Consider the following 18,978-nt stretch of genomic DNA (forward strand, 5'->3'; position numbering starts at 1 on the left):
TATTTTGATCATTGGTGAGCTCACCTGTGATGTGATGAATTGTAAATAGTAATTGCTAATTGATAATTCAAATGATGGTTTCTGTCAGCCGGGAGTTAGCTAAATATGATTGCTTGTGGTTTCTGTTAGCCAAGAGGTAGATACATATTATTGCAAACGCTTTCCTCAGTTAGCGCTACGACTAATGTAGCCTACATTTTCCGGTTTGGATGAGAATTGTGTTATTCTGTCACTACTTCTGTGAATGTCTTAACATTGCATCCAAAAATAAACTGCTCACATTGAGGACCTACATTTGTAAAGTCTGTGTTTGTGCAAAGTGTTTCTGTAAAAATGTTTCTGTGGCCAGCTGAAACATCAATCATAACTGGACTTCCTAATTACACCGGTTTGAGTGTACGCTGCAGGGGCCACTGTAGAATGATCACACCTGTGTGTTCACACGTGTTATTAAAGGGTTAATATACAGTTAAATCCAAAAGAAATCTAATTAGCATAATATAAAAATCCCCATCAAAATCTGTCAGTTTAAACTAGAGATATCTGTTTTTTTTTTGCATTGGACTCATCTCAATCCACCACACCCGTCGATGTCGCATTTTCGTATCTGCGCTGCTACTTGCTGTTTATTATCTATGCATAGTTACTTTACCTTACCTACATGTACAAATTATGTTGACTAACCTGTACCCTTGCACATTGACTCGGTACCAGTGCCCCCTGTATATAGCCTCATTATTGTTATTTTATAGTGTTACTTTTTACAAAAAAAATGTACTTTAGTTTTTTTTGTAATATTTCTTGAACTTCATTGTTGTTTAAGGGCTTGTGAGTCAGCATTTCACGGTAACCTGTTCACCTGTTGTATTCTGGGCATGTGACAATAAAATTTTATTTTATTTTATTTTGATTTGAAAGGTGGCAGAGCTATAGTGGTGCTTGTCAGACCATGAGACATTCAGAAAATCTGTCTTCTCATGAAAATGTCTGTAGCATCCAAACGGCATGGGTTACACACTAATATGACCCTTCTGTGGAAAGGTGAGTTTCACAAACATGGACATGTTGGTTGCTCTAAGATGCCTACAAGCCTCACAAGAGCCTCTGTTGTTCCATGTAGAGAATCTGTTATTCAATGCGTTTGTATGGACTAATAGCAGTAAGGCCAAATTACATTTTCAAAATGTAATAAATAAATACAGTACTAGTCAAAAGTTTGGACACACCTACTTATTCAAGAGTTTTTATTTTACTTATTGCTTATTTTTACTATTTAAAGTGGGCCTCTGGGAGATTTTACACTGACAGGAGATTTACAATGTCTTTGGGTGATACTGCATTCCAGAGCATGAGTTAATGTTTCTGTTCTATAAGGTACCAGGGAGAGATGGCTCGGAGCCAGACCCTGGTTTCTACACAATGAGAACAGTTTTTCAGCAGATACTGGCTGCTGCGAATTATAAGTACCTGTCATACAAGTCTTAACCTTGTGACCCATTCAATACATCTGTTTGTTATCATGTAGACTGAAGGGGGTGTCTCTTGGCTATAAAATACCTTTGTCACGGGGGCTGTCAATTAATCATCTGAGGGTGATTCGTCGACTAGCCATCATTATCGAAGAGCAGTCAATCAATTCACTTTATATGTGTGTGTTGTATTGACCTGCTCGCTTATTAATAAGTGAATAAGATTTTATTTAAGTATAACTCTATAACTCTGACTTGTGTGATAAGTTTGTCTCTCCTCATTTGATTGTAAAGAAATGAACCACCACTGTTGGCGACGGGATCGGGATGTGAATCTTCACTTGGTGACCACTCCTGACAACCTGGGTAAATGGTGCACGAGGGATCCCTCAAACTTGGGATATCAGGGAGACCACACTGCGGGAACGAAGCAGATGGTCCCACCTTCGTTCTGAGAGGCAGCGAGCCGAGTGGAAACCATATCCCAAACTTAGTTAAAAAAAAGAAAGAGGAGAGCAAAACACGCAGTCGAGTTAAGAAAAGCCTCTGTTACGTAGACTCTGAGTGTGTATTCCTGTGTGAGAGGGGCACCTTGGAGGCGTAAACAGGGCCAAGTCAGTGGAGAATGATCTGAGAGTTAGTCGACTCAAAGACACCTATCATTAGTCGGTTGTGGGAGACCTAGAACCGTCCTGACACTGAATTGATCACAGTGGGGATTGGTGTGGTCTGTAGGGGCGAGGGGCCAGGGTGACTGTGGGTTCTGTGTGAGGCATGGTTCCTGGTGAAACCCTATTGGAAGAAGGACCTCATTCTGAAAAGTGTCTGTGTGACCGTCTAAGTGACCCTCATAAGTGGTGAATTTCAAATATTTTAAATGTGCTAGCCAGGTATGCCCTGGGTGTGGTCATTTAGAGTTAGACATGTAGAATCTCTGTGAACTAGATGAAAACTAGAATATGTGTGAACTAGTTTTGGTCATTTAACGTTAAAACATCTGGAATCTGTGTGAACTGAATGAAAACTAGAATATGTTAACCTCTTGCGACGAGCAAACCCGTATCCGGGAGCGTAATCATAGCCTCAAATGCATTAGCATAACGGACATACATTTTTTATTTTACCTTTATTTAACTAGGCAAGATCAGTTAAGAACAAATTCTTATTTTCAATGACGGCCTAGGAACAGTGGGTTAACTGCCTGTTCAGGGGCAGAATGACAGATTTGTACCTTGTCAGCTCAGGGGTTTGAACTTACAACCTTCCGGTTACTAGTCCAACGCTCTAACCACTAGGCTACCCTATCGCCCCTAGAAACTTTTCCTATTCATGAAAATCGCAAATGAAATGAAATAAATATATTCAAATACAAGCTTAGCCTTTTGTTAACAACACTGTCATCTCAGATTTTGAAAAAATATGCGTTACAGCCAACGCTAGACAAGCATTTGTGTAAATTTATCATGGCATAATGCTATGCTAGGCTCTGCTGGCAGCAGGCAACATTTTCACGAAAATAAGAAAAGCAACCAAATTAAATAATTTACCTTTGAAGAACTTCAGATGCTTTCACTCAGGAGACTCCCAGTTAGATAGAAAATGTCCCTTTTTTCCAAAAAGATTATTTTTGTAGGCGAAATAGCTGCCGTTTCTTCATCATGCTTGGCTGAGAAATCGACCGGAAAATGCTGCAACTATAACGCCAAACCTTTTTCAAAATTTGCTCCATAATATCGACAGAAACACGGCAAACGTTGTTTAGAATCCATCCTCAAGGTGTTTTTAACATATATATTCGATAATATATCCGTCGAGACAATTGGTTTCTCATAAGAAGCGATTGGAAAAATGGCTACCTCAGTATTTTACGCAAGATTTTCTGCGGGAGACACCATGTGACCACATGCTATATATGGTCCCTTACAGCCATTCTTCAATGGAAATGCCTAAAAAGACGTCACAATGCTGTAGACACCTTGGGGAATACGTGGAAAACATAAGCTCATTCGTAGCTCATTCACAGCCATATAAGGAGTCATTGGTATGAGGCGGTTTCAAAAAATGCGGCACTTCCTGGTTGGATTTTTATCTGGGTTTCGCCTGTAACATCAGTTCTGTGGCACTCACAGACAATATCTTTGCAGTTTTGGAAACGTCAGAATGTTTTCTTTCCAAAGCTGTCAATTATATGCATAGTCGAGCATCTTTTCGTGACAAAATATCTTGTTTAAAACGGGAACGTTTTTCATCCAAAAATTTTAATAGCGCCCCTAATGCATAACTGGTCATTTATGATATAGTATAAGATAGTAAGATGCACCTGTAATTGTTTTAAACCTGTACCCCATTTTAGAAGTATTTGAAAGATGTAAATGTATGAGGAACTAACCATGAGATAGAAATGTGAAAATATTCCTGCAGGTAAAAAATATTGTTGAAAAACAACTAATAGATTAGGTATGTTTGGGAATAGCATTGTGTGAATGTGATATGAGAGTTGTGTGAGTGTGTGAATAAGATATAGACATTTGCATAATAATATGATTGAAATTTGGTTAATAAGTGTTGATATAATGTTATTTTGGGGTTCTGTCCTTCACTGCCCGTCATAGAATATCTTGGGGTGGTATTGAGAGCGGGACGTTATCAGCTAGTTTATAGTTTCTGGGAGGCTAGATTTTGTCATGGTTTCTGAGAGGTTAGAGAACCGTTGAGGATCCCATGATGGGCCGGTCATTGTCCAGGAAACAAAAGTCACTGTTTTTGGTTCCACTGAGAGTATGTCTGGAGAGCTGCTTCGTAGCTGTGGAGAGTCCTTGAAAACGCAAATGGAATGGTTGATGTGAGTACCTAAGAATTTCTTACGTTTTATATGGATTCTGTGAAGATGAAAATATGATGAATTGTATGTGTGTATAATCAATAAAGTAACACTGGGAATATAATGACATGTAATTTAAGCAACCCATACGTAGATGTAGATTTTGAGTTGGTCCCTTTAATGGCTCATTTGATAAAGATGAGGTTTAAGCATTATTAAACTGTTTACAAAGTATAGGCAATTGTCTCAGATACTGATTGGAGTGTGTCCACTTTTGGTTAACTTACCCTAACGATGTCGCTATGAAACGCTTCTTGGATTTTCTCCACCCGGCTACAAAATTTGAAATAAAAACTGTCCTTAAAGGCCTGAAAATTCATTTGTTTCTTCTTCTCAGTATGAGAGAAGTTGCTATATTTATTGAATAAAACTTTTTCCATAAAGTCAGAGCGGATTAAGATGGAATCTCGACATAATTTATAACGTCGTACATCAAAATAATTATCATTGCGGGATTAATGTGATGTAGTAAAGTAATTGAAAAATATAATCTGCTTTAATTAAAAAGCTCAAGATCTGTTTCCTAGTGTCGTGTCTTTGGCTATGCAGGATTAAGTGATATGACATGCTGTTCTATAAAATAATTTCTCCGTAATTAATATTACCTGATTGAGCTAATCATGTAAATGTAATTAACTAGAGAGTCGGGCACCACAAAATACATTTATAGAGCTGTTATCTTCCGAATAAACTCTTAAAGACCTAGTAATATTTTACATCAATAGCAGTCAATATTAATCGTCATCTTAATTCAGTCTCATCTGAAAGTTGTAAATTCTTGATTATCTGCACGAACAATGGCTAACAAGTTGACAGGCGGCTCTGGCAGCTCCTGGCTGGCTGACGGCTCTGGCAGCTCCTGGCTGGCTGACGGCTCTGGCAGCTCCTGGCTGGCTGACGGCTCTGCCAGGTCCTGGCTGGCTGATGGCTCTGCCAGGTCCTGGCAGACTGACGGCTCTGGCACCTCCTGGCTGACTGACGGCTCTGGCACCTCCTGGCTGACTGACGGCTCAGGACAGACTGGCGGCTCTGACGGCTCAGGACAGACTTGCGGCTCTAGCAGCTCAGGACAGACGGGAGACTCTAGCAGCTCAGGACAGACGGGAGACTCTAGCAGCTCAGGACAGGAGGAAGGCTCTGGCAGCGCTGGACAGGCGGGAGCACCTGTAGGCAGAAGACGGAGAGACAGCCTGGTGCGGGGGGCTGCCACCGGAGGGCTGGTGCGTGGAGGTGGCCCTGGATAGACCGGACCATGCAGGCGCACTGGAGCTCTTGAGCACCGAGCCTGCCCAACCTTACCTGGTTGAATGCTCCCGGTAGCCAGGCCAGTGTGGCGAGGTGGAATAGCCCGCACTGGGCTGTGCTGGCGAACCGGGGACATCATGCGTAAGGCTGGTACCATGTACGCCAGCCCGAGGAGACGCACTGGAGACCAGATGCGTAAAGCCGGCTTCATGGCACCTGGCTCGATGCTCACTCTAGCCCGGCCGATACGAGGAGCTGGAATGTACCGCACCGGGCTATGCACACGCACTGGGGAGACTGTGTGCTCCACCGCATAACACGGTGCCTGCCCGGTCCCTCTCTCCCTCCGGTAAGCATGGGAAGTTGGCGCAGGCCTCCTACCTGGCTTCACCACACTCCCCGTGTGCCCCCCCCAAAATTTGGGGCTGCCTCTCGGGCTTCCAGCCACGCTGCCATGCTGCCTCCAGCTCTGACTTGGGATGGCGACATTCCCCTGGCTGTGCCCAGGGTCCTTTACTGTCCATAATCTCCTCCCAAGTCCAGGAGTCTTGTGTTCGCTGCTGCTGCTGCTGCCCGTTACCACGCCGCTTGGTCCTTTTGTGGTGGGTGTTTCTGTAACGGCAGATTTCCTCTTCGTCTGAAGAGGAGTAAGGATCGGACCAAGATGCATCGTGGTAAGTGTTCATGACGATTTATTAAAAAAGAGCTGAACACTGAAATACAAAACAATAAACGATGTGATGAAAACGAAAACCGAAACAGTACCGTGTGGCGACAAACAGTCACACAGAAACAAACACCCACCAACTAACAGTGAAACCCAGGCTACCTAAGTATGATTCTCAATCAGAGACAACTAACGACACCTGCCTCTGATTGAGAACCATACCAGGCTGAACACAAAAACCAACATAGAAAAACAAACAGACTGCCCACCCCAACTCACGCCCTGACCATACCAAATAAAGACAAAACAAAGGAAATAAAGGTCAGAATGTGACAATATGACAGCTTGTTACACAAAAGAAAAGGGGCTGGGTTTGAGTGAAAGAGCGGGAAGATTGAGGAACAAAGGGCGAAGCTGTACTATCGTAAATACAGTATCTTATGCATTCTAAATTACCGCCCATTTGGAAAAGGAAAATGCAATAAATATTTACTCTGAGCTGCGCTTCGGTAGGTTGGTGGTAGATGGATGGAAGGCCGTGTTGCCCAACCGAGTCCTTTGTCCCTTGAAGAATGTCTCTGAATGGTAAATTGAATACGTTGTAGTAACGTCGTTGTGTGGTTGGAAAGGATACTCTGTCTGTTCCTTCCTAACCCTCATTTGCAGTGGCTGTTGCTAACTAAACGGCTAAGAGGTATCACTTCTGTAATGAGTAAGAGTTCAAAGTTCATACCATTCGCAACCAAAGCTCACGATGATGTTGGCTTCATTCTGTAGTTATTATCTGAACCATTCTGACATCGGACCGTCGTCCTCACGTCCTCGGAACAGGAGGTTATATTGTCGTCAAGGGCTTATATAGGAAGGGAGAGGAGGGCGTGTTTGAAAAGTTTTATAGCCCATGTCCCTTCACAGGGGCGGGCCACTGATTGAGCAGAGCCCTATCTTATGAAAACCCAAAATCACATTTCATCCCATCACGAATAATTTCATATTCAAACATTTATATTGAACAACAATTCCATGTGAATCCGATAACTCTGATGTGTAGAATTTCCACTGTGGAGTTTGTCATCTTATCATTGATGAGAATGTCTCAGATGACAACCGAACTGACATCATATTCATTAAGTACCACCGCATATGTTTTATTGGTCAGATTACCAGAATACAGTTCATTTCCCCCCACCTTCTGATGTTCCCAGAATCTCTATGTTAACCAAGGGTTTTGCAAATGTAACATCAGTAGGGTAGAGAGGGGAAAAAGGGGGAAAGAGGTATTTATGACTGTCATAAACCTACCCCCAGGCCAATGTCATGGCACTAGTCAATGAATGTCAATTTAACTCATTGCCTGCTAATATATTCCTTTTGCGCATGTGAGAATTTCTGTGGAGAAATGCTTGGACCTTTAATTAAGGCTATTTTCAGGGAATTGTGTCATTATTATGTGCCAGATGTAAGACTACAAACCATTGTAATTGGGTTATTTGTGGGATTTCTTCATTTCAATAGCATTGGGTCTGTGATATTGACAAAAATATGGGTTTCCGATTGTAATTCAAGTATTGGTATGTTTTGCCTGGATAGATACTGCCGCCAGTGTTTGTTTAAGATATAAATAGAATGCTTGAACGACTTACTTAGTTCAAATTGAAAGGCTTATTTATTCAACATAAATAGCGAGGCGATTTCGATGTAATACGTTGTCTGTTGCCTAAATGTTCTGCTGGAAAAACATATTGAGAATGGAGTCGTATTTACATAACTGAATCAAATAATCGACAGTTACCTATATCTAATGAATTATAATAATAGCGGATAGGTAATTGCGATAGAGCTGTGACCATGATCATAATTGACATCTAAACATGGCTAGGTAACACCAGTGAATTTGAGCAGAAAGTTAATGTATTCTAACATTATAATATGTTTCCATTACGTGGAACAATGTCCGGTCATTAATAAAGTGGATTGCAGTTTGAGTTTGAGTTTATTTATATTTTTACAGGGATAGTGCACATTAATCAATGTTTCAGTAAAAGAGCTGGTTTTAGCCAGCCAGCTAATTTTTAACAGCAGTCCCTGGGCAGGTTATTAAAAACAAGTACAATAACAATACAGACAATCAATGAGCAGTGAGCACACGCAGAGCAGCATAGAACAAACAAAGCGTAGCACGCAAAAAACAACAATACAGATTTCACCAGCTACAGACAACATGGGAAGTGGCAATACACAGCTAGGGATTATTTTCACTAGTCTGATTGGCCTCTAGCCATGTCTTTTTTTAAGCTGTGATATGTGGTACAGTTGTGTGTGTCTGATGGCAGGGTATTCCAGACATGGGAAACTCTCACATAGAAAGCAGATTGACTGAAGGTGCTTTTCCTGTAGGGAACTATACAGTCACCTCTCATGGCAGAACTTGTGGATCTGCTGCCATAGGTTTGGGTTTTCTGTTTAATGTTGTACAGCAAGCTTGGGCACAACTAGTCAAGCAGTATGTTAAGTGGGGGAGTACCATAGATTTGAAGTACAGTTTTGCGACATCTGTAGTCAAACAATTTCGTATATATTGGAAATTAGCTAGGTTGAATTTGGTTATTTGAGTTACCTTTTTCATATGCTTTGAGAGGTTGGAATCAAGTATGATGCCAAGGTACTTAAAATCAGATACCACCTGACACTTCTCCCCTGACACATAGACATCTGGCTCAGTGGCATCAGTTGCTCTCTTTGTGAAGAACATGCAGAGAGTTTTTTTCACATTGAGATGCAAACATGAGTCACTGAGCTACTTTGTAACCTGGACCATTTCGGTTGTGAGTTCTTGTGCAGCTTGTTGTTTGCTCTTTGCATGCACATATATCACTGTATCATCTGTATACATTTGAACTTCAGACCCATTACAGACAGAAGGCAGATCATTAATGTACAGGCTGAACAGTATTGACCCTTGGGGCTCGCCCACATCATAGCGGGAGACAGTTAGAGTTCTAGATTTGTTAAGCAACAGGTTTATATTCTTAATAAATTAATGCAACAATCTATGAGAGATATAGCCTTGAATCGTAAAAACTGTATGCATCTTTTATTTTTCTTAATGGGTTCGTGCAGGTGACTGTGCATCATGACCTCCCCAGACAAATTTGAAGAATGCTTAGAATAAGTGTTGGAGGATGAAATGGGAGACAGTGGTAAGTTTCTTGGGAGGAGGTTGAGCCAGTGCTATAGCAGCTGGTCACATGCAGGAACCAATGCAATTAATTATTGCTTTTATGCTTCCTGTTTTATGAAGAATGTATGCATTTTTCATGTGTATTAATGTTTTTAAATCTTGTAATTGTCTTTTAAGGTGAGAGAACTCTCAAAACGTGGGAATGTGAGAGCAAAATTGCATGATTATGTTATAATACTGTACTTGCATCAAATGGTTGTTTTATGCAACGGAATAGAGTGTTAGTATAACTCTATTGTGTCTGTGTGAACTGAAAGTGGGCCTCTGGGAGATTTTACACTGACAGGAGATTTACATTGTCTTTGAGTGATACCGCATTCCAGAGCATGAGTTAATGTTTCTGTTCTATAAGGTACCAGGGAGAGATGGCTCAGAGCCAGACCCTGGTTTCCAAACAACGAGAACAGTTTTTACAGCAGATACTGGCTGCTGTGAATTATAAGTACCTCTCATACACATTTTAACCTTGTGACCCATTCCATACATCTGTTGTTTGTCATGTAGACTGAAGGGGGTGTATCTTGGCTATAAAATACCTTTATACCTTTGTCTCAGGGTTCTCATCATCTGAGGGTGATTCGTTGACCAGCAATCATTAATTAATGTTCACTTTATATGTGTGTGTTGTATTGACCTGCTCCCTTATTAGTAAGTGAATAAAGATTTAGTTTCAGTATAACTCTGACTTGTGTGATAAATTTGTCCTTCCTTATTTGATAGTAAAGAAATTAACCACCACAAGCATTTATTTGGGCTGCAATTTCTGAGGCTGGTAACTCTAATGAACTTATCCTCTGCAGCGAAATTAACTCTGGGTATTCCTTTCCTTTGGCATTCCTCCCGAGAGAAAGTTTCATCATAGCACTTCATGGTTTTTGCGACTGCACTTGAAGAAACATTGAAAGTCATTGACATTTTCCGGATTGACTGGCCTTCATGTCTTAAAGTAATGATGTACTGTCATTTCTCTTTGCTTATTTGAGCTGTTCTATTTTCCATAATCATGGTAGCTTTCACATTAATGTAGAAGTGTTTAGAAACATATTGTATTCTTATTCACAATAAAAGTGACACAATACATTATTTACCATTAATTTCTATTGGGCACAAAATGATCTGAAACACAACCATAACAAACTGTTATGACTTCTTTGAATGGTGAGTGGAGGAGTCAAGCGCAGAGAGCAGGTAATTCCGTACGTGGATCTTTTATTCCAAAGACAGTGGAGACACGGACATGCAAAACACAAGGGCGCATGAAACAACCCGTCCAAAATAAACAGGACTAAAACTGTCCGGAAAAATAGAGATCACACTAATCAACCAACACCAATAAACAGAGAACAAGCCCGCACAATACCCAGCGGGCCTAGGGCCCTTAAATAGCCTACAAACAAAACTAACTCAAAACAGGTGTAACCAATTAGACCCAACTAACAGAAACAAAAGGAAAGTGAATCGATGGCAGCTAATAGGCCGGCGACGACGACCGCCGAGCGCCGCCCGAACAGGAAGAGGCACCCTCTTCGGCGGGATTCGTGACACAAACAGCAAATGCATCCAACAAATTTATAGTCAGAAGCTTGATATAGTCATTGAGGGCTATGAATATGGGACCAAATAATTAACTTTTTACTACTTTAATACACATATAAGCTAATTTGTCCCAATACATTTGGTCCCCTAAAATGGTGGGACTATGAACAAAATGTGGTGTAATTTCTAAACGGTTCACCCGATATGGATGAATATACCCTCTACAATTTAACTTCTTAGTCATTGTATCATTTCAAATCCACAGTGCTGGAGTACAGAGCCAAAACAATACAAAACGTGTCACTGTCCCAATACTTTGGGAGCTCACTGTATTATAAGGACATTTTCTGAAATGGCAATGCACATTTTTTTCTCCCCTTTTTAAGAAACGCTTCTAACATTTTAGTAACGAGAAGTGTATTCCCTTGTTTTCTTTACTAGTAAAACATTGTAATTTGTTACAGATAAGGACAGTCTTCAAGTATTCCAGAAAAAGTATACATGAGTTCAAATAGTTTCACTTCATGAAAGGTGACATGTGTCTAATAAGTTACTCTACCAGATGTTTTACTAACACATATTTGGATTCACCAAAGTGAGGGTGTTATCAACCTTTGAAATAAATTACAATTTTTGGGGTAGTATCCTGAACTGCAATCGGTGTGCATAACTCCTAGTTTTTATGGATAGCTCCCATTGACATCAATCAACCATTGAAGGAAAGTTAATTTGGAGCAGAGAACAAAGTTACTTCGAGGGATAGAGCAATCCATCCTTATGTGCTGTGCACTTTGCCAAAAACTCTTTAAAGAATGGAAAGATGGGTAAGATTAGGAATTAGTATTTCTTTCCCCGAATTTACATTAAATACCCCCTTGAGCAGTTTTATTTCTCAAATGGAGACAAGTGACTATTTCATATTTGCATAGTTTCTGTGTATCCGGCAGCATTTTTTTAATACTTAGAAAATATAGTGCTTTTGAATAATAATATCATTTTTCAATTCATGGATAACTCCCCAAAGCCTCTTTTCCTTATGTATGAATGAATTTACTCAATGCGAAAGTCACTAAACAGCACTTATTAAGTGTCTCAGTTTAAATGTGTCAATAGAACACTACCTTGTCACATTCAGACCAACAAGCAGAATGTTTTCAAAAGTATTAAATGACCTTTTTATTAAAAAAAAAAAATGTACCCCCTTTTTCACACAATTTTGTGATTACGATCTTGTCACATTTCTGGAACTCCCAAACGGGCTCGGGAGAGGCAAAAGGTCGAGTCATGCGTCCTCTGAAACATGACCCGCCAAACCGCGCTTCTTCACACCCAATCGCTTAACCTGGAAGCCACCTGCACCAATTTATCGGTGATAATCCAAGTTAAGCCCCCCCGGCCAAACCCTCCCCTAACCCGGACGACGCTGGGCCAATTGTGCGCCGCCCTATGGGACTCCAGGTCACGGTCGTTAATGACACAGTCTGGGATTCAACCCCAGGCTGTAGTGACACCGCAACACTGCGATGCAGTGCCTTAGACCGCTGTGCCGCTCGGGAGGCAGCAAATGACTTTTTTGCTGAATGTCATTCATGTTGGCATGTACACAAAAACATGCACGCACGTGTGCACACACACACTTGTATAAATCGATGTTGAACAGATCCCAGCTGCTTTTCCCTGAGAGTGTGAGATGGCTGATGAGCAACATCTTGCGGCTACTTGCCTGCTCTCCTCAGCACAGACATAACTCCAAACACCTGACTATGGATGAGACAAGTCCACTCAGAGGAGGGTATACCAGCCCTCCAGCGCTGGAGTACAAAGACTGCATTCTCTCTCATTTTCTCTCTGCTTCTCTTTCTCGCTCGCTCACTCTCTCCTTTTCTCTACTCTCTCACTCAACCCCCTCTCATTCTTCTTCCAATTTATTTATCCTCACTCTATCCCCCTCTCACCCATCCTCCTCGACTTCCTACCTGTCTGTCATTCCCAGGGGGAGCCAGTCAGCTAAATGAAAGCATATCAAAGCCAACAGCTCTGTCAGGAGGTATAGGAGCGATACATCCACCAAGGACACTATAATTGGGACTAATTGGCTTCTTCCAAAGGCCACTAAATTGTGCAGCTCACTAATCTTCATTATACCGAGCACAGGTGCTAAGTGATCAACACTTAAGACATGAGGTGTCTAAATGAAGTGAGTGATGTTATGTATAGTGTCCATATTAGGACAGCCTGAGACTGATGCTGTTTCTAATATGTTCACTGTAGTTAAGTATTGAATTTAGGCCTACCTGGTTCCGGTTCTGATTTAAATTCGTCAAATCAGAAAGGTTCCAGTGTGTCCAACAACGTGGACTGAAACCAAATGAAATGGCTCTTATCAACTGCAATTGTACCGAGAGGAAGTAGCCCAGACAATCTTTTTAGGGGTCATTTTTGTATTGGTACAGTACATGCTAGATAATATTTAATCAAAGCAATTTATTTATAAAGCCCTTTTTGATAATATTAAGAGATACAACAACAGAGACAAAGCACACAGAACAAAAACAAGAAAAACAGCACCCACTTACACATATCTACGTGCATATATATACACATACATACATACATACATACACACACATACCCATGCATATACACACACATACGCATACATACACGCACGCACACACACACATATACACACCCATACATACGTACACCATTTTCCTCTTCCCGCTCTGTGCTTCTCTCACCCCATCACCATCATTGCGTCTCTCAATACATACATTTTAAACAAACTTACAAACAGAAATTAAACAAAAAAGCTCAGTTTAAACCAAGAGGTTAGGTTCCACACATGGAACGTACAGTGTAGTTCTGAAATACATAGATCCCCGCCATTCTAAGAGAATCCTTGCAGCATAATAGCTGATACCTCAGGTTCTAGGTAATTTAGATAAGGTTCCCATACTTTGTAGAACTGGTCTGTTTTAGAATGCAATGTACATGACAGATATTCCAGAGGCACCCATTCAAATAGTATCTTATGCCAATCTTTAATAGAAGGAACCTTATCACTAATCCACTGTAAAAGGATGTTTTTCCTCGCTGCGAAGGTAAGGATGTTGTAAAGCCTCCTTTTACCGACAGAAGTAACATGTCTACTAGGGAGACCTAACAGTAAAGAAACTGGGTCCAATTCTAGATCATCCCCTAGGATCTTTTCAATTTCTTGCAGAACACCAGACCAGTATCTTTGTATTTTGGTACATGACCATAAACAATGTGTTAGGGTGCCTGTATCAGTTTTGCATTTAAGACACTGAGGGGAAGAGGAAGTGGGGCTGAAAGCATGTCTGCGATTTGGGGATATATGCAATCTGTGTATTATTCTTAATTGGATTGCTCTAGTACGGTTACATATAGATATTGTTTTTGCATATCTCCAAATGTCCTCCCACATCTCTTCGTCAATAGTAACAGACAATTCTTTCTCCCACACTTGTTTCACCCTCCGTGTGTTGACAGCAGAAAAGGACCTTAAAGTATCATAAAACAGACTTACAGACATTTTCATTTGTGGGAAAAAAAGCATTCTTTCAATGACAGACACATCAGGGTTACCAATTAAGGTGGTGCTCTTCAGAATATAATATCTTACTTGTAGGAAGCGGAAAAAGTCCTGCTTTGGGAGTCGATATTTCTCAACCATCTGCTCAAATGACAACAAAATCTTATCAGCAAATAAGTAATTTAGCCTGCGTATGCCCTTATTAAGCCATAAGTTAAAGCCAGCATCCAGCAATCCTGGACTGAAATCTGGGTTGTTAAGAATTGGGGTAAGAGCAGAGGTTAGTTTGGACCTTCCCAGGAAGCGTTGAACTGACCTCCATACTTTGAGTGTGTTAAGTATAACGGGATTATTGCAGTGGTCTTCTACAGACTTGAAACTTCTGAAAAATAAAAGATCCTGTAAGGGGTATTTTGAAAGAGAAGTCTCAATGTCTAACCAAATAGAGGAGTCATCATTTGTGATCCAGTCAGAAATATAACAAAGGTGGGCACACCATTGATAGAACCTGATATTGGGCAGGTCCAAGCCGCCCATAGAACTTGGCAGCTGCAATATTGCCATCTTAAGTCTTGGCTTGCGTTTACTCCATATAAAGGAACTTAGCCATCCATTTACATCCTTTATTACCTTATTGGAGAGTAATACTGGGATCATTTGGATTGGGTAAAGTAGTCTAGGTAAAATGTTCATTTTCAAGAGGGATATTCTACCCAACCAAGAAATCGGGAGAGAGTTCCAGCGATCCAGATCCTGTCTTATTGTATCAAACAAGGGAACAAAATTGGCTTTGTACATTAGCTGGAATTTAGGAGTTACAAATATACCCAGATACATGAAACCTGAGGGAGACCATTTAAAAGGGAAGGGGGGAAAAGTATTAGGTACAGAGTGTAGGCTACCAAGTGGCATAGCCTCTGACTTAGTAAGGTTAATCTTGTAGCCTGAGAATTCGCTGAATAATTAAATAATATTAATAAGAGATGTAATTGAAGTCTCGGGACTAGAGATGAATATCAGGACATCATCAGCATACAAGCTTATTTTATGGTGAACATCACCAATGAGCAGCCCCTGTATAGCAGGTGTTACCCTGATGGCCTCGGCTAGTGGTTCCATAACGAGTGCAAAGAGGAGGGGGGATAAAGGACAGCCCTGTCTGGTACCTCTGTGTATAGAGAAGCTATTTGACCGTAGCCCATTAGTAAGGACAGCAGCCTGAGGATCATCATATAAAACTTTCACCCATTGTCCCCCAGACCAAATTTATTTAGAGCAAATAATAGGTAAGACCACTCCACACGATCAAATGCTTTCTCAGCATCTAGGGAGAGCACAAGACCATCCACAGCACTTTGTTGGTAGGCTTGAATTACATTAAGAAGCCGCCTGACGTTGTTGCATGACTTACGGCCCCTAATGAAGCCAGTTTGGTCTCCTTTCACAATTAGTGGCAGTGAGTCCTCTAATCTTGTGGCTAGAATTTTAGAAAGCAATTTTCTATCCACATTCAGAAGGGAAATTGGTCTGTATGAGGAACAAGACTCTGGACATTTTCCCTTTTTGAGAATAAGTGAAATGTTGGCTTCTCTCAGCGTTTGAGGGAGTTGGTCATTTGAAAATGAGTGGTTAAACATATCACGCAATGGCTCAAGGATCAGGCCATGGAACTCTTTATAGAACTCACTACAAAACCCATTACAAAACATTTTGCAGATTCTTAATTGCGAACATTATCTCTTCCTTGGTAATAGGGGCATTAAGGAGGGACCTCTGCTCTTCGGAGATAGTAGGGAGCTCAATCTTACAAAAGAAGTTCTCCATTAATTTGGGTGCATCCTTTGGCAGTTCTGAGGCATAAAGGTTTGTATAAAATTTCTTAAATGAGTCACTTATCAATTTATTTTCATATAAATGATTACCATCAGAATCACTAATAGTAGCAATTGACTGAGAGTCAGCCCTCTTTTTAGATAGGTATGCCAAGTACTTTCCTGGCTTATCGCCATGTTCATATAGCTTTTGCCTGACAAATCTCATTTTCTTTTCAGCGTCCTGTGTTAGGAGAGAGTCTAACGTTGATCTAATGACTGATATTTCCTTTAATAGGGCAGGAGTGGGCGTTTTAATGTAGTCCTTCTCTTTAGTTCCTAATTCACCCTCTAACATTTTTTGCTTTTCCCACTTTTTCCGTCTCTTAGTAGCTGTGTATGACATAATCAGACCCCTGGCATACGCTTTACAGGTCTCCCAAAGGAGCGAGGGGTTATCTGTTGATTGAGAGTTAATAGAGAAAAATGCTTTAAACTCTGTTATAAAATATGATGTGAATGTATGGTCTTTAAGAATGGTTGTGTTCAACCTCCAATGTCTTGACCGATTGAATGCCCCGTTGAGTTTTATGTCCAGGATCACCTCAGCATGATCAGATATGACTATGCTTCCTATCCTAGCGGATAAAACAGACTGCAAAGACATCTTGGGCATAAAAAAATAATCTATTCTAGTCTGACATCCATGAGGTGCAGAGAAAAAAGTGAACTCTCTGTTGGAGGGATGGAAAGCTCTCCAGACATCCGCATACCCCAGATCATCACAAATAACTTTAAGTGACTTAGCTTGAGGAGAGAGTGAAGCTATAACACTGGGAAACTTATCAATAAGGGGGTTCAACAAGCAGTTAAAATCTCCTCCAACCACTGCAGTGTCTGAGTTTAATTCTGAAAAGTCTAGAAATGCCTTAGTGAGGAAATCAGGGGGGTGAGCAGGGGGGAAGTAACTATTCATTATGGAAATGTTCTGCCCTTGTAAAGTACCATTAATTATAACAAAGTGACCAAATTTATCTTTCACACAATTCAAGACCTTAAGTGGTAAGTTCTTTTTCACCAGAATTGCTACACCTCTACTTCTGGATGTAAATGATGAGAAAAACACTTGACCAAACCCTCCTTGTTGTAATTTCAGGTGCTCCTTATCATCCAAATGAGTTTCTTGCAACAGGGCAATATCAATATTTTCTTTTTTTAAAAAGACAGTACTTTCTTCCTTTTAATGGGGTTATGGCTCCCTCTAATGTTCCACGTACATACACGCAGTCTGTTATCTGCCATTGTATCTTGACCATTCAATATCCAGAATGGATCCTACTGTAAAAGTGGGGTGGTACCTTTTTCCATGTGTTGAACTCTCCTCTATCTCACTGAGCATAAACAAAAAATATGAACCCTGAACTCGAACTATACTAAACCCAAAAATTAAACATGTAAAAATCCAAAAGGGGTTTTCCCACTAGCTAACATGCAGGGGATTTCAACTCTCCAATGTAGACTCTTAAGTCCGCATTGCCGCTCAATAGCCTCATCCTTTATATATATGGAAAAGAAAATCAATAGAAGATTGAGGCTCTTCCACCTAAAACCAAGCCTGGGCACCAATATGGATTCACACATATCTCAGCCTGAGCTATAGCGGCTATTACTTTAGCAAGAAAAATAATAAAGATACGAATATTACTGAGCCGGAGTACGTGAGGACTCACACCACTGTTTCATGATCAGATTCAACCAAAAATAAACAAAGTTATTCAATGCTGTTGAGGTGCAGCTTAAAGTTATTTACCCGAGAGAGTCAATAAACGCAGCAGCCTCTTCAGGTGTGTAGAGCTTTTTAGGTGATCCGTTGACCATAATCTTCAATGTGGCCGGGTACAACAGTGCGTAGTCCAGCTTCATTCTCCCGAGTTGAGCCTTCGCCTCATCAAACGCTTTGCGTCTTCGTACAACCGCTGTGGAATAATCATTGAAGAATGAGACCTTTGGACCTTTATGTTGACTATCATCAGAGCCGATGTTTCTAGCCGCATCCATGACGCGCTGCTTGTCGGTTAAGTTGTGGAACTTTATAACCACCGGCCGTGGGCGCTGATTGGGACCGGGTATCGGTGCTTGAGAGCGATGGGCTCTGTCCAGCTTCACACGACCAGCCTTAGTGTCCATTTGTAGGTAGCCAGGGATCCATTCCTCAAAGAATTTTACTGAACGTGTCCCTTCAGAATTTTCCGGGAGTCCCACAACACGAATATTGCATCTGCGTCCTCGATTATCCAAGTCGTCAATGTGCTCCGCCATTTCGCACACCTGTTTCTCAAGTGCTTTTATCTTAGCGTCCATAGATGTAGTTGAAGTTTCCACTGCAGCAATTCTTCCTTCCGCCTCAACAACACGTTTCACAACGCTCTGTATTTCAGCTGAATGGCCTGCTATTGCTTCCAAGACCGTTCTTATCTTAGCATCGATCACTTTAGTAATGTTATCAGTCATCTTTTGAATCATCAGGTCCATTGTGCCTGGATCCGCAATGGTGTTAGCTTCGCTAACG

Source organism: Oncorhynchus tshawytscha, linkage group LG09, assembly GCF_018296145.1.
Source record: "Oncorhynchus tshawytscha isolate Ot180627B linkage group LG09, Otsh_v2.0, whole genome shotgun sequence".
In the NCBI taxonomy this organism is placed as follows: domain Eukaryota; kingdom Metazoa; phylum Chordata; class Actinopteri; order Salmoniformes; family Salmonidae; genus Oncorhynchus; species Oncorhynchus tshawytscha.